The sequence below is a fragment of the Schistocerca gregaria genome, chromosome 2 (genome assembly GCF_023897955.1).
Source record: "Schistocerca gregaria isolate iqSchGreg1 chromosome 2, iqSchGreg1.2, whole genome shotgun sequence".
Classification (NCBI taxonomy): Eukaryota; Metazoa; Arthropoda; class Insecta; order Orthoptera; family Acrididae; genus Schistocerca; species Schistocerca gregaria.
The window spans coordinates 329,001,626-329,020,039 of NC_064921.1; positions in this window are offsets into that span (position 1 = coordinate 329,001,626).

Below are 18,414 nucleotides of genomic sequence, written 5' to 3' on the forward strand. Positions count from 1 at the left end.
TGGGTTGTACCCATTAACTCAGGATTCATCATCAGTGATCACAGTGTTAAGGAAGTTGGTATCAGTGTCCACAGTATCCAACATCTCCAGTGTGATCTCTCAGCAAAGTTACTTCTGCTCATTTGTTAGCAAAGTTTGGCACATATTTTGCTAAGATCATCTTGAGGTCCAAATGTCCCATGAAAATGGAATGAATTGATCTGGTACAAATTATAACTTTGTCTGCAAAGTCTCTGATCATGATTCGTCTATCCTGCATCACCAGTGCCCTTATGTGAACAATAACAACCTTATTTGCAGATGTTGCGGGTTTGCCTGAACGTATTGCACTCTTCACTGATGAGCAGCCATTGCACTGAAGTGGTAGTTTCACTCCTTTATCTGTGGGATACCCACTGCTTCAGCCCCAAACGCAATACAGTTGTTCCACTTTTTCTGTGATTATGTCTACAACACAAAATCTGAAGACTACAACTTACACGTGTCAACAGTTAGCCAACGACTGGTTGTTAGAAAATTCATGTGTGTGTACAACATATGGCTACCAATGTAGAGAATGTTTGCACCTCAATACCACTGCTGATTTCAACAGTAAAAATAGGATCATATACTTCTAAATAGCCCTCATAGAAAGAAAGTAAATGGAGATAATAAAATACTAGGAAATCAAACTATAAACCAAAAAACCTGAATCCACTAATAGTAATTTGACCTGTTCAGTTAACAACATATTCTGTAATATATTCAAGCATTTGAGGTTATATTAAGAAGGATCTCAAATAAAGTTCGTTCATTTTAAAAAAATGCGGATTATCGTATAACACAGATTCTCAACATCTCATAATGTTGTTGTCATGGTCTTCAGTCCAGGGACTGGTATGATGTAGCTCTCCATGCTACTCTATCCTGTGCAAGCTTTTTCATCTCCCAGAACTTACTCCACCCTACATCCTTCTGAATCTGCTTAGTGTATTCATCTCTGGGTCGTCCTCTATTATTTTTACCCTCCACGCTGCCCTCCAGTACAAAATTGGTGATCCCTTGATGCCTTAGAACATGTCCTGCCAACCGATCCCTTCTTCAAGTGAAGTTGTGCCACAAATTTCTCTTCTCCCCAATTCTATTGAATACCTTCTCATTAGTTGTGTGATCTACCCATTTAATCTTCAGCATCTTTTGTAGCACCACATTTCGAAAGCTTCTATTCTCTTCTTGTCCAAACTATTTATCCTTCATATTTCACTTCCATACATGGCTACACTCCATACAAATACTTTCAGAAACGACTTCCTGACACTTAAATCTATATTCGATGTTAACAAATTTCTCTTCTTCAGAAACGCTTTCCTTGCGATTGCCAGTCTACATTTTATATCCTCTCTACTTTGACCATCATTAGTTGTTTTGCTCCCTAAATAGCAAAACTCATTTATTACTTTAAGTGTCTCATTTCCTAATCTAATTCCTCAGCATTACCCGAGTTAACTCGACTATATTCCATTATCCTCGTTTTGCTTTTGTTGATGTTCATCTTATATCTTCCTTTCAAGACACTGTCCATTCCATTCAGCTGCTTTTGCAGGTCCTTTGCTGTCTCTGACAGAATTATAATGTGATTGGTGCACCTCTAAGTTTTTATTTCTTCTCCTTGGATTTTAATTCCTACTCCAAATTTTTCTTTTGTTTCCTTTACTGCTTGCTCAATATACAGATTGAATAACATTGTGGATAGGCTACAACCCTGTCTCACTCCCTTCCCAACCACTGCTTCCCCTTGATGACCCTCGACTGTTATAACTGCCATCTGGTTTCTGTACAAATTGCAAATAGCCTTTCGCTCCCTGTATTTTACCCCTGCCACCTTTAGAATTTGAAAGAGAGTATTCCAGTCAACATTGTCAAAAGCTTTCTCTAACTCTACAAATGCTAGAACCATAGCTTTGCCTTTCCTTAATCTATCTTCTAAGATAAGTCGTAGGGTCAGTATTGCCTCAAGTGTTCCAACATCTCTACGAAATCCAAACTGATCTTCCCCGAGGTCAGCTTCTACCAGTTTTTCCATTCGTCTGTAAAGCATTCGTGTTAGTATTTTGTAGCCGTGACATATTAAACTGATAGTTCGGTAATTTTCAAACCTGTCACCATCTGCTTTCTGTGGTATTGGAATTATGATATTCTTCTTGAAGTTTGTGGGTATTTCGCCTGTCTCATACATCTTGGTCACCAGATGGTAGAGTTTTCTCAGGGCTGGCTCTCCCAAAGCTATCAGTAGCTCTATTGGAATGTTATCTACTCCAGGGGCCTTGTTTTGACTCAGGTCTTTCAGTGCTCTGTCAAACTCTTCATGCAGTATCATATCTCCCATTTCATCTTCATCTACATTCTCTTCCATTTCCATAATATTGTCCTTGAGTACATCCCCCTTGTATAGACCCTCTATGTACCCCTTCCACATTTCTGCTTTCCCTTCTTTGCTTGGAACTGGGTTTCCATCTGAGCTCTTGATATTCATACAAGAGGTCTCTTTTCCCCAAAGGTCTCTTTAATTTTCCTGTAGGCAGTATCTATCTTACCCCTAGTGATATATGCCTCTACATCCTTATATTTGTCTTCTAGCCTTCCCTGCTTAGCCATTTTGCACTTCCTGTCGATCTCATTTTTGAGACGTTTGTATTCCTTTTTGCCTGCTTCATTTACTGCATTTTTATATTTTCTTCTTTCATCAATTAAATTCAATATTTCTTCTGTTACCCAAGGGTTTCTACTAGCCCTTGTCTTTTTACCTATTTGATCCTCTGCTGCCTTCACTATTTCATACCTCAAAGCTACCCATTCTTCTTCTACTGTATTTCTCGCCCCTAGTCTTATCAGTCGTTCTCTAATGCTCTCTCTGAAACTCTCTACAACCTCTGGTTCTGTCAGTTTAGCCAGGTCCCATCTCCTTAAATTTCCACCCTTTTGCAGTTTCTTTAGTTTTAATCTGCAGTTCATGACCAATAGACTGTGGTCAGAGTCCACACCTGCCCCTGGAAATAATCTATTTCAAACCTTCTAGTATCTCCATGGTTATTCGATGTATACACCCTTCCTTCATGATTCTTGAACCAAGTGTTAGCTATGATTAAGTTATGCTCTGTGCAGAATTCTACCAGGGAGCTACCTCTTTCATTCCTTACCCCCATTCCATATTCACCTACTACGTTTCCTTCTCTTCCTTTTCCCACTACCAAATTCCAGTCACCTATGACTATTAAATTTTCGTCTCCCTTCGCTATCTGAATAATTTGTTTTATCTCATCATACATTGCATCAATCTCTTTGTCATCTGCACAGCTAGTTGGCATAAAAACTTGTGCTACTGTAGTAGGTGTGGGCTTCGTATCTATCTTGGCAATAATAATGCGTTCACTATGCTGCTTGTAGTAGCGTACCTGCATTCCTATTTTTTTAATTCATTGTTAAACCTACTATTGAATTACCCCTATTTTGTTTTTGTATTTATAACCCTGTATTCACCTTACCAGAAGTCTTGTTCCCCCTGCCGCCGAACTTCACTAATTCCCACTATATCCAACTTTAATCTACCCATTTCCCTTTATAAATTTTCAAACCTACCTGCCTGATCAAGGGTCATGACATTCCATGCTCTGATCCCTAGAACGCCATTTTTTCTGAAAACAAATTCCTCCTGAGTTGTCCCCACCCAGAGATCCGAATGGGGGACTATTTTACCTCCGGAATATTTTACCCAAGAGGACGACATCATCATTTAATCATGGTACGGCTATCTGTATCGCTGAGGCACACAAGCCTCCCCACCAATGGCAAGGTCCATGGTTCGTGGGGGGGGGGGGGGGGATCTCATAATGTATGAGTTGTAAAATCAATTAAAATGTCAGTGAGAAACACAGTAATAATTTATTTAATTAACCTTTTAATAAGAGCCTATACATCCAAATTCTTATTTAATTTGCACTTACACTCTCATACAACTTGCAAAAGATGGTCGTAAAGTATTTATATAAGGGATGTATCAAAAACAATCACCCAAATTAAAAAAAATTATAACTATTATGTTATACGAGCTATGTGCATAACAGCGTCATTTTGGAAAGAGCACACTCTCGAGTTTTACATGGTTCCTGCTAGGTACATCTACATCTACATCTACATGGATACTATGCAAATCAAATTTAAGTGCCTGGCAGACGGTTCATCGAACCACCTTCACAACTCTGTATTACTCCAGTGTCGTACAGTGTGCAGAAAGAATGAACATCTATATCTCTACGTACGAGCTCTGATTTCCCTTATTTTATAGTGGTGATCGTTCCTCCCTGTGCAGGTCTGTGTCTACAGAATACTTTCGCATTCGGAGGAGAAAGTTGGTGATTGGAATTCCATGAGAAGATTCTGTCACAACGAAAAACCCCTTTCTTTTAATGATGTCGAGCCCAAATCCTGTATCATTTCTGTGACACTCTCTCCTATATTTCGCGATAATACAAGACGTGCTGCCTTTCTTTGGACTTTTTCAATGTATTCTGTCAGTCCTATCTGCTAAGGATCCCACCCTGCACAGCAGTATTCTAATAGAGGAGGGACAGACGTAGTGTAGGCAGTCTCTTTAGTAGTCTGTTACATTTTCTAAGCGTTCTTCCAATAAAACACAATCCTTCGTTAGCATCCCCACAACATTTTCTATACACTCCTTCCAATTTAAGTTGTTCGAAATTGTAATCCCTAGGTATTTAGTTGAGTTTATGGCATTTGGATTGGACTGATCTATGGTGTAGCCGAAGTTTAACGAGTTCCTTTTAGCACTCATGTGGATGGCCTCACACTTTTCGTTATTTCGGGTCACCTGCCACTTTTCGCACCATTCGGCTGTCTTTTCTAAATCGTTTTGCAGTTTGTTTTGATCTTCTGATGACTTTATTAGTCGATCAATGACAGCGTCATCTGTAAACAACCGAAGACGGCTTCTCAGATTGTCTACCAAATCGTTTATATAGATAAGAAACAGCAAAGGCCTATAACACTATCTTGGGAAACGCCAGAAATCACTTCTGTTTTACTCGATGACTTTCCGTCTATTACTGTGACCTCTTTGACAGGAAATCACAAATCCAGTCACATAACTGAGACGATATTCCGTAAGCATGCAATTTCACTACGAGTCACTTGTGTGGTACAGTGTCAAAAATCTTCTGGAAATCCAGAAATACGGAATCGATCTTAAATCCTTTGTCAATAGCACTCAACACTTCATGTGAATAAAGAGCTAGTTGTGTTTCACAGGAACGTTGTTTCCTAAACCCATGTTGAATGCGTGTCAATAGTCCGTTTTCTTCGTGGTAATTCATAATGTTCGAACACAATACATGTTCTAAAATCCTGCTACATATTGACGTTAACGACATAGGTCTGTAATTTAGTGGATTATTCCTACTACCTTTCTTGAATATTGGTGTGACCTGTGCAATTTTCCAGTCTTTGGGTACAGATCTTTCGTCGAGTGAACGGTTGTATATGTGTGGCGGTAAGCGAAATGGGACCTCTTGTCGTAAATTTAAGAATTTGAGTTTTTGTAGTTTTTATATTCAGCATTAAATTCTGAACAACCTGCAAAAAAAATTTATTTCTATCTCTAAATTTGAGGAAGTTGTGACATATTGAATATTTATGACATAAAAGAGGTGTTTTGAGATATGGGCTTTTAAAGTTGCATTTTATTATCATTGCTTAACTTCACATATTTATGAAACAAATTCTGCATATATATTACACTTAAAATGTCCTTTTTCAAGTGGTTTGGAGTTTTTTAAATTAACAATTCACAATAAGTGGATTACTCCCTCAGACCTATATCTCATCAGAGTATAAATACATTTGAAACCGAATAAATTGCCCCTTGTTGAGAAAAATGTAGCAAGCCCAGTGCTTATTTTTTTGGCATAAAATTTATATTTTTACACTACGTTATGGCATCTTTTGAATCAAATTTTAATTCTGGATCAATTAATGGGACTAGAACCACAAGAAATTGGAATTCACAAATCCTCCAAAATGGATTACTGAGATCTCACATTTTGTAGTTGCCAAAGGACTTGAATGAGAGTTTTCGCCTCTTCTTTGGTTATGGAATATTTGTTTGGTCAGGTTCTTCTTCAGGATCTTCACTGTCTCTGACTTGTGTTTCTGGTTCACGTTCTGAGCCTACTTCAGGACACAGAATGTTTTCTAGTTCTCTTTGCAATAGGTCCTGATGTTTTTAAAAAGATACTCTTTTCGTTGTCTTGTCATGCTTGGAGGAATTACTGCAGCAGGAAACCCAGTGGGTCCATTGTCATTGGGGAATATGCGGTAAACAAATTCATTTCCATCATTGTCCAATTTGCAATGTACTCTACCTTTGTAGCTAACGTTGAACTCAAAGTGGTTGTATTTAGTTATGTGAGGTACTTTGTTAGCATTACTATCCTTCAAGAAATTTAGCCAGTCATATGTATTCACACCAACTTCACCTATTTCATTTCCAACAGCAACAGCTGAGTTAAAATGTGTTGTAGGTGTAGATTTCTCAATGTAGTCGGCGAATTCTTGTATGGAAGAGATATAGGTGACCCTAAATCTTTTCTTTAAAAGTCCAAATGCCCAGTCACATGCAAATTTCGTGTGACCTACTGGAATGAATGACAAAACAATTCTCTTATTCTTGTTATTACTGATTCTTCAAGCAAGATATCCTAATAAGATATTGTTCTTGTTCTGACCTACACAATTGTCAGCATGAATGAACATTGTGCCTTCTTCATGACTGTAGTTTTCCAAGTAGTTGTGAAAAAGACTGACAACAACGTTGGATACCTTTGTTGTTCCTACAATTTCTGGGAGTAGATAATTTACTTGTTTGTTCACAGTCTCACACATAGCCCCAGATATTCCTATTCTGAATGGTACCAAGAAATAAATAGGTCCAAGCTGCAATGGATTACTGGGTATGTGAACTTGCTGGGCCATGTCAAAACTGTAGTGTACACAACTTCTATCACCATCTTCAAAATTTTCCTTAGTATTTTTGATAGTTGCCTTATAAAACAGTTTTTCTTTTGCAACAAGTTGTAGATGGGACCTCTTTTTTTCAATTGTTTCCATTTTAATTTCTTCAGGCACTGAAGCCGTTGCAGTTCCTGAAATGAAATTCCTTTGGCAAAATGCACAAAGATCTGATTTGGACTTCATGACAACTATATCTCCTTTCAAATATTACAAAACACGCCACTCGATACTGGTTTTACGGGCACATCATTTGTAAAGGAAGCCATGTCTGTTTCAAAAATTCTGGCTTTATTATCACTTGAAGGTAGAAGTTTGAAATTTGCATTATAATGTGTGCTATTTCTGCCTGGTTGTTCTGCATAATTTTGTAAAAACTTTAAAACAAACTCTGAATCAGAAAAAGAAATCACATTCTTAGAAAGTTTTCTTGCATTGCCATGAGCTTTGACAGTCAATCCTGTATCATTTGACATTTTTGTTAGGCGCTTTAGTCATTTAATTTTAAAATTGTTGGAAAACATATAAGTGTTTTTACAAACATGCAGACCTTTCACTAAGTATTTACTTTGTGGTTGTTTCCTCTCAGTTTGTATGTTATATTTACGAGCTATCAAAGAAGAATCGCCGTGCGAGATTAGCCAAGCGGTCTCAGGCACTGCAATCAGGGACTGTGCGGCTGGTCCCGGCGGAGGTTTGAGTCCTCCCTCGGGCATGGGCGTGTGTGTTTGACCTTAGGATAATTTAAGTTAAGTAGTGTGTAAGCTTAGGGACTGATGACCTTAGCAATTAAGTCCTGTAAGATTTCACACACATTTGAACGAAGAAGAATCTGAAGTTACACACTGCAATTGGCCTAAACATTACTTGATGTAATGTGTTGACATTGTTCTCATGATGATCAACCTTATCACATTCACGACGTATTTCCAAATATTCATCGACTGAATAGTAATTGCAACATTCTTCTTTGCACCTGCAACCCACTTTTAAAAACTCTGAAACGAGAGCATGGTCTCTGTCAGCATGAAAAGAGTCCATTAAAGTTACGCAGTCATCAGTTCCGATCAAGTCAAACTCTTCAGCACCATCATTCTCATCTACAACTTGATCACTATTAACATTTCGTTCTATTTCAATAATAACATTATCAATAACATTATCGTTATTACCTAAGGTTTCATTAAACTTCGGAATGTCTTGTAATAGAGAAATATCAGATAGGTTAACTGACTCATCACCTTGAGATTCCAGTTCCTCATCACTTGATTCGTCACTACTTGGCATTCTTTCAGAAAAATAATCTTGAAATACTTCATAATCTTCATCACATAAATCACCGCCAAAATCAATATCGTTTAGTGCTTTCACCGTTCTGTCTTTACACATTGCGTACTTTAAACTGAACAAGCGGTAAACACGAATTTGTAACGTCAGCTGTCAGCTGTTCTTTAAGGGCTACCAACTATACATTGGCAATATATGTAAGCATTCGTAAAAATAGGGCAGCGTGTGTTGTCTGCCATTACTGAAATCACAAAACGGTTTTCTTTTATACGAAATTACTCTGAGCTCCTTAAAATGATTCTAAAATTTAAGAGATGCTATTCTGTGAAGTACTGCATGTATAGCTACGATATTTAGAAAAGGGACCTCTTATCGAACCAATGTTATTTCCCCATAACGACAAGAGGTCCCTTTTCTGAAGACTGACATCGATTGATTTTAATGATATAATTGATTCTTGTTGCATTCAAACAAGTTTCAAATCAATACGAGTGTGTACAGAATGAAGTAAACTATTATAATACCCAAAAAACGAAAATCGATATTTTACACATTATTGAATGTTTCTGGTGTACTGAAAATTTTACTCTTCCGACAAGAGGTCCCTTTTCGCTTTCCGCCTCACATATGATTGTTAAGTATGGAGCTAATGCATCACCATGCTCCAAAAGGAACCTAATTGGTATACCGCCTGAAACAGAAGACTTGCTTTTATTAAGTGCTTTAAGTTGCTTCACTACTCGGAGGATATTCTCGATTCGAATTCTGGAATATTTACTTGGTCTTCTTTTGTGAAGGTATTTCAGAAGGATGTGTTTAGTAACTTTGCTTTGGCAGCACTGTTTTCGATAGTATCTCCATGGCTATCGCGCAGAGAAGGCATTGATTGTTTCTTGCCGCTAACATACTTCACATATGACCAGAATCTTTTTGGATTTCCTGCCAGGTTTCCAAACAAAGTTTCGCTGTGGAAACTGTTATAAGCATCTCTCACTGAAGTCCACGCTAAATTTCGAGCGTCTGTAAAAGATCGCCAATCTTGGGGATTATGCGCCTGTTTAAATTTGCCATGTTTGTTCCGCTGTTTCTGCAACAGTGTTCTAACCCGTTTTGTGTAACAAGGAATATGTTTGTTAATTTATTTGGTATAAATCTCTCAATTGCTGCCGATACTATTTCTTTGAATTTAAGACGCAGCTGGTCTACACGTATATTACTAATTTGGAATGAATGGAGATTGTCTCTCAGGAAGGTGTCAAGTGAATTTTTATCTGCTTTTTTAAATAGGTATATTTTTCGCTTATTTTTCGAGGATTTGGGGATTACAAAATTCAGTCTAGCTGCGACAGTCCCTGAATCGGTTTTGATGCTCGTAATTAACTGAGCATTATTTGTTACTAAGAGGTCAAGTGTGTTTTCCCAAGCATTTACTACTCACATGGACTCATGAACTAACTGATCGAAATAATTTTCAGAGAATGGGTTTAGCAGAATTTCGTATGAAGTCCACACCCTGTTTTTAGTTACCTCCTTTTAGAGCTTACAGTACCCGAATTTTCTATCATTTCATGTGTAAACATCGATGCAACACGTGCCAGATGGAGGTCAGAGGAATGTTGAGCTGTCAGCAGTATGCACCCACTTCAGTTCTAGTAAAAATGGTGTCATGATAACAGAAACCATTTTGTGTTCTATGTTTTGCACAGTGCGGGTCACTAATAACTGTTCAGCATGACTTTCACACTAGGTATGGTGTGGATCCTCCTACAGCACAGAGCATTAGACGATGGCATGAACAATTCCAAGAAACAAGTTGTTTGTGTAAAAGCAAATTGGCAGGCCATCCCCGAGTCTGACACAAATGTCGAACTCATCCACACGAAGTCCATAGCAATCCATTTGCCATGCAGTTTGACAGCTCAACATTCCCCTGATGTCCATCTGGCGTGTGTTTCGTCGACGTTTACACATGTAACCATACAAAATTCAGCTACTGTAAGCTCTTCGTGGAGGTGACAAAAAACAACATGTGAGATTCTCTTATTTCGTTCTTGGCAAGATGGAGGATGACAGTTTTCTTCCACGCTTAGTGTTTAGTGTTGGGGCAACATCTCATGTAAATGGAAAGGTGAACCGTCATAAAATGATAATTTAAGGTACGGAACAACCACCTGAAGTTGTATAATGTGAGAGGAACTCCTCAAAATTTAATGTGTTTTGTGCAGTTTCATGGGAAAAGGTGTGTGTTCCAATTTTCTTTGCCGAGAACACTGTCACAGGAAGCACATATCTTGATATGTTTGATACCTTTCCTTCCCCACAGTTGAAGACTGATTCGAACCACTTCATTTACCAACAGGATGGGGCCCTTCCACACTGGCACGTGCAAATGCGGGAATTTTTAAATCGAAGGATTACTGAACAATGGATCGATCACCATGGACCAAATGATTCAGCCCTGCATTACTGGCCTCCAAGGTCCCTGGACCTGACTGTATTTGATTATTTCTCGTGTATGGGTTTCGTAAACTTGAACAATACTGTAAACTGGGCACACAACTAATCTCCTTTATAGTGTGAGTACATTTTCTCATTGTCCTGCCAGTCCTCAAGAGATATCACTTATTTTACCTATGGCTGAACCTATGTGATCACTCAATTTAATATACATACAGATTGTGCCTTGTGTGCAAGCACAACACGAGAAGCAAAGATTTTGTGGTAAATTAAAGCTGCCTAGCACCTCCACATGAAGCCACTGATAGGCTCCTCACGGTGCTGCTTCCACTGTTGAAACATTGGATTGCATGGGCAATTTCAATTGTACACTCCACTTCTGTTGCACTGTTGCAGATTACTGCCACTGGTGGGGAAGATGCGCTATTGGGCCACCATTGGCAGAACTTCGCTTCCAACAATGACCTTCACACAACACCACTCGGTAGCACTGCTGACAGACCAAGCAGCAGGTCGCCACATATGAACAGTCTACATGCGCCTTATTGGGATTGCTGCTCACTGTTATTTTAGAGTATGATCGTTTAGGCTACACTGCTAGCTACATATAGAAGTCATAGAGAAAAGACATGTGTGATGTTGAAACTTGGAGTGTGAAGAATATTCAAGTAGATTACAGAATATTTAATTAGGGAAACCAATCATTTCTAAGTTTCTGCCAGCCTTTGGAGGGAAATGTGCTGCAGAGAAGAAGTCAGTTGATATTATGACAAAAATTACTAACAAACTGGTCACATACCAAATTTTCGTTTTTGCTAAACGATTAAGCATACAAAGTATACTTCATTTAAAGGAGATTTTGTGCTAGGTGATCTCATGATTTTTCATTGTGCCATTGTCCCTGTACTCATTAAGCATTCTGCAAATTTATCACAAACATATTCACATTTCTTTCCGCTTATGTTGGGTCTGTTGACATGTCACATAAATCAAAGGTAATCGAAGTGTCTTCAGATGTATATCCATCCTGTCCAAGTACAAAACTACGCAGCACACCGCTTGTTTTTGTAATATTTTCAGCAAGTTCTTGAGAGACATTCAATGATCTAAAAAAAAGTTTGTTAGCAAGAATTCCAAAAGTATACTCAATACAATTATCTTCTAGCCTCAGACAGGCAATAGAACTTGAGTTTTTTTCAACCAATAAGTAACTGTGTCCTTAAGGACACAGTAAGAATGATGACATATCCAAATCTTCATCACCAGCAATTACAAAAGAAAACTAATCAGTGCTTGATACAACTGCCTGTGTTGCGTAATTTTAATTTTATTCTCAGTTTACTTCTTGTAAAGTGAGGATTTCTTAAACATTGCTCAGTCTGACGATCTTCTTTAAACATCAACCTCAATGAACATGAGTCTCTGCTGAGAATCATAAATGGCTAGCAACAAAATGGAGAGAACGTATTTACAGGAGTAATAAAGCGATACACTGTCAGCTGGTTAATGAAATGAATATATTTTACCATCTATAGGCGCCACACAGTTGTAGAAATTGACTGTGTCTTCATAATTAGTGGCAGATTTCAGAAGTTGACTTACTGTCAAAATGGAGAAGCAGACAGATCACAAATACTGACATATAGCCTCTAACACTTGTTATATTCTACCAGATATTTCTGATAGACCAATTTGACATTGTAGGTGTATTTAAGGCTCCAAGATCCCGAAAAACGACACTCGCCAGTTACATGTAAGAAGTATTTCTTTAGTTTTCCAATCCTATCATTATACAAAACACTCAGTATATAGTTCTTATAGGTAATAGATAATTTCTTCGTCTTCTTTTGAAAGAGGGAGGAAAAACGTAAGTAATTATTATATCAAAGAATTGGAAAAAAAAGAAGAAAGAGCAGTTTTTTTCTGACTGAAAACAACACTTTTCCTTTGAGAATTTACGATTTCTGGAAACGTAGTTAAAGCTACATCTGAAAAGTACTGAAGAAGAGATCGAGAATGACCCTTAGCATGACTCATCATAAATCAAATGGATCAAAGGGCACATGGGACCTACATGTAATAAAAAGAAGAAATGTACAAAGGAGACAACAGAAACAGACTACGTTAGTAGTCCTGCAGCCATCGAATATAGAATGAATAGAAAACTGAAGATACACTATTCATGTTATCTTTAGTGCCTGAACTTAAAAAACTTCCTGAACTTGTGACATTAGACATAGAGCAGGAAGTTTTTGAATGTTTTAAGAAATGCAAGGAATCAATGTGTTGTAGTAGTCTGTTGCTCTGCGTCATACACCTCCCATTGTTCAGTTCCATATTTTCAGCTTGAAGCATATTACATACAATGTCACGTGCAAATGTGGAAATTCCCGACACCATCCTCGGACCTGTTCAGTCACTCACTGCACAAAAACAGAGATTCACATGAGAAGTCAACATGATTACAAACTGACATCCAGTACATATTCTTCAAGTATATCTTCAAACATAAATTTAGAACAATTTGGGTAGTAAACTGACGTCTAATATGTAACAAAAAAAGGCATCCAAATCCATGTGTTATGAAGGCTTGGTGTGCTGCAGAAAAGTGCTTCTCGATGAAATCGTTTGAAGCCAGTCTTACCATGATAAGTAGGCCATTGCTAGTAGTTTACACTATAATATGACAGCATATGACCTGACTATAAGCCAGTGCGACTTCTCCTGTCCCAGGTATAGTACAATAAGAACAGCAAAAATCCAAATACACCTTCCTTAAGAACACCTGAGATTCCATCTGTTCATGTGGGTGACTCTTCATCGAAGGTAACATATTGTGTCCTCTGTATCGAGAAATCTCAATCCTGTCACAAATTTCATTTGATAGCCGACATGATCACACTTTCTTAGTGCTGATGTAGTACTGAGTCTAAAGCATTTCTAAGTCAAAGAATACTGCCTCTGATTGATTTGATTCACAGGTTTGGCTTTCAGCGTGTCATAAGAGAAAAATGCATGTTGTGTTTTGCATGACATGTTTTCGGAATCCATGCTGGTTGATATGAATGAGGTCATTCTGTTCTAGATACCACATTATGTTTGAATGGTTCTTGTACGTGGATGTGACATATGCTTTCTTCCAACTATTGGGTACAGTTTTTTGTTCAAGTATCAATGGTATGGTATGGTAAAATGAGATCAAGCACATCTGAAAATTCTGTATAACATCTGACAATGATTGCATCAGGCTATGGATCCTTCTCTGATTTAAGCGATTTCACTTGTCTTGCACGAACCATATTCCATGCAGCTTCAGTTTCTTTCGCAGTTGCTCTTTGTTTCTTCTCTATTGCAAAAGATACATCACCTCCATTTGCCACTAGCCTGTCCTTTCGATCTAGACTGAGAGTTGCCCAAAATCCCCACAGCTGTCAATTCAGCTGTCTGTATCTAGTGTTATATGAGCTCCATTACTGTTCATTAACACATCAAACTATGGGAATTTGTGCGAATACTTAGGCAAGCAATCACTATGAGTTTAACCATCTCATCTGTGAGACACTTTACCTTGGATCTTAAACCGATATTTCAGCGTTTCCTACAGTTATCCTTATCTTGATTTGATGGAAATTCAAGTCCAGGAAGGCGCAGCTTAGCATGTCTATAGAACTTCCGATGTCTCTGGTTGAAGCCTTCCACACATCTGAGAACCAGAGACCATGGTCAGTCCTGGGTACAGCGCTGACGATTGTGTGCTTCGTTGAAACTTTGTAAGAAAGGCTGATCTCCTCTGCTTTCTCTGGGATGGCGTTAACTCGGACTCCTGAACCAAATGTTACCTCTGAGCCCAGGCGACACCCTTTTTTTGTTCCAAAGTGTGGCACAATATGCAACTGGTTACACTTTTTTCTCTCCATGGCTGCCAGAACAACCTCTATGAATCATCAACTCATTTCTTGTTTATCATTAGATTCATTGATCTATTAGAGTAGGTTGTTCCAGTGTGTGTGCCTGTTGGCCCATAAGCACAGCAGGGCAGGGGTGTGCAAGCTGCACATGTGTAGGCAATCAGGCAGCCTGCTGCATGCAGTCAGGGATTGACGAACAGGTCACGTGTAAATAGCCATTGCTATGCACATAGCAAAATAGTGTAGTGAGAAGGCCATGACCAAGTCAATCATAGTCGCAGGATGTGTTTGACATCAAAATTCCAACTGAAAAATACTTATATTTTATTACGTCTGCGAAATATGACACTTATTTTTGGTTACAAGAGACGAATTGTTTGGAGTGAGACCCCTTGCTGCCGTAAGATGCAGGCCACTCTTCAGTGTTGGGGTGTGAAGCTGGATCCTTTCTGCAGTTTTTATCCTCTTCGTATGGAAAGCAGTTTCCTACAACAATATGTTGAGTCAAACTCAGGTATAATGTTAGCTATATTTCTGTCAAGCTTTAGAACAACTTCTGGATGATAGTCATGCTTCCATCATAACAAATTGGTTGTGTTGTAATATTTGTCCTTGAGCAGAGTATGACTTTGGAAATGAATCAGTTCTAATTGCATTTCCGACAATACAGTATCTGGTGAAGAGGAAAATCGTGTGCTAAGTAATTTGAATTCCTTCTTTAGGCCTCGCAAGCCCTTAAACCTTGCCTCAAAGGAATGAGACAACTGGAAAATATTTTGTTGATAAGCCTCAAAACATGAGTCTGAAGGTTATTATAGGGACGAAAGACTTTCGAAAAACGTCAGGTTTCCTCAGTAGATGTAGCTTGTCCATGAATACATTGACTTTAATTGTTAATTCCTTCTGAACAGCAAAAATATAGACTGGGATTTTATTATGCATTCCTTACAAATACCACAAAATACTTTGAGAACCTTGTCTCTACAATGAGACAGGACACGTCACAAACGTTGCTTACAGGTCTTCCCAAAACCCTTTGGACTAGCTATGATTGACACCAGGGCGCATTATAAAATTCGCTCATTACGATGTCACCAAAATGCATACATTCTGCTTAACTGGCTTCATGGTGGATAAAACAATTTATACTTGATATATCTCTTCCAAAATAGGTCTTGATTTGTTTCTTTCATACCAGACACAAAACTTTCCTGACTTCAAACCATCTGTGGTGCTATATATGTAGCCACAGAACATAGCCTGTCCCATGGTAAACATGTTTTCAACGGATTAACACGCAACCTATAATATTTCGAGACCTCTGGTTGCATAATCCATAGGTATAACATCTAACATCTCCTAGAAATACCGTACTTCTGAGTCAACAACCACACACATATTGTGAGCAGCAGAAAGTCTGTTATATTGGTGATTTCATCAGCTGCTAGTGAGCAACCAGAAAGTCTGACTTTTTCCTTCAGTTGGTTTTCCAGACCCATGCTCGTATCTTGGATCTGGCGAGTAACTGTTTGCTTGGAAAGACAAATTGCTTTAACTTTCTTTACCTCTCCTGGCGTTAAGCTCTCTACAGTAGCCAGCAAGCAGAATTTGATCAGGGGCCCACCAAAAATGGCACACCACTTGTTGCAATGACGTGTGCAGTTTTGTAGCTTGCATTGTCTATTGTGAATTGCATGAAACACGTGTAATAACTGAAATTTAAGCATATGAACAACACGTATCTCCTACCTCGTTGTTGATGGATGAAATATGACATATGTAAGTGCTGAATTTGACATTGTACTCTAAATGATCATACTGACATGGTGAGCGTTTGTTATTGTTCTGTCTAAAATCGTAGACAAGTGGCTTGTGATTGGTAATAATTGTGAATCTCTTGGCTTCCGAGTATGCAGCGAAAGTACTTGATCGTTTCATATACAGCAAGCAGTTCACAATCATAAGCGCTACATTTTTGTTGTGAAAGTGAGAGGTTGTGAGAAAAGAAGGCAAGTGGTTGCCAAGCACAACCGCCTAGCTGTTTTAGGGCTGCACCGATAGCAGTGTGGCTGGTATCACCAATGCAAGAGGTATTGAAACGTCCCCTTTGAAAAATTATACAAGACTGTGCTTAAACTGACACATAATATTTTTTAGCGCAACGCAATCTGACTTTCAATAATCCCTACAAGAGAAAGACCCTGACTAACATTAACCTATATGTTTCACAAATCACTTACCTCACAAAAATCTTCGTTACTCGAACTACTGCAATACAGCGAGCGCCACTACTGCCAGCTAACTAAAAGATTCAAACTACGGAAGTCACTAACTACTGATAGGCACAGTTAGCAAATGAAAGATTTTAATAGAGAACAAACAATGTATTTACCTTTATAGTCATAATATATATATATATATATATATATATATATATATATATATATATATATATATATATATCAGTTCATGACACCAATTCTTACAAATTTCAAAACTCCGCCATCTCTCTCCCCACGTCCACCACCGCTGGCGGGTCACCTCCAACTGCGCAACGCTACGCGCTGTTAACATCCAGCTGCTCAACGCTACAATGGCGAGTATTACAATAATGCCAAACAAGCAACTGACTGCACACAGCACAGCCAGTGATTTTTCATACAGAGCGCTATGTGGCGTTACCAATAAAAAAACCTTAACAGCCTACTTACAGTATATCCATTGTGGGGCGTGCCAGGATTTCAGCATTTGCTATGCTTTCGTTTGCTGCATGAAATAAATGGCTCATCACATATGTCCATTGGACTAGAGAACTTTCCTTAGTTTTAGGTTCAGAAAATGGTCCAATAAGTGGTGCTTGCAAATAAGCTGATAGGGGCAGATGATGCTGGTAAAAATTTAGCATTCCTAGTAAACGACTTAGTTCCCTGGCTGTTTTAGGCCATGAAATCTTCATTGTGGCTTCTACTTTATCAGGTGGCGGTAGGCACCCTGCTGACAGAATCAGATGGTCCAAGAAGGTAATCTGTGGTTTGTCACTAAGTAGAGTTCAATACCGCAAGGTGTTGTTCTATGCATGTAAGAACTTCCACCAAGTCTCACTGCACTGATATGCAGTGACTGAAAAGATAATGAGGTCATCTTGGTGGGCGAAACTGAGTTCTTGCAGCACAGAGTCTATAAGCCTTTGCCAAGACTTTGCAGCATTGTATAGACCAAATGGTCATGAAGAGGCTCTCAGACAAGCCAAATGCAAGATAGTGGCTGTTTTGGGGATGTTTTCATCTTCCACAGGAAACTGCATGAAGGTCTATGTGTAGTCAAGCACACTAAACACAGTGACAACACAGAGAGCATAGTTAAATCTCTTAACAAGGGTACTGGTTATCTATCTGTCACTATCCTTGCATTAAGCGCACAATAATCACCACATGGTCGCCATGCACAACTGTTAGAAGGCTAATACCTTCATTAAACATAGAATTGAAGTATAGCTTTGCGATAGCCAGATGCTCAGCAGCTAATTTTCTAAGTCTGCACAAAACTGGTGGACCATCGGTTGTTTCAGTGCAATGAACAGTATTGCCACGTAACTTTCTCAGAGTGCCTAGAAGTCATGTTATAGCTATAAACTGTTCAAATAGCTAGGCTTATTTACAAACTGTCACCTGGACGAGCTTGGCGCTGTGTGTCTCTGCACTGC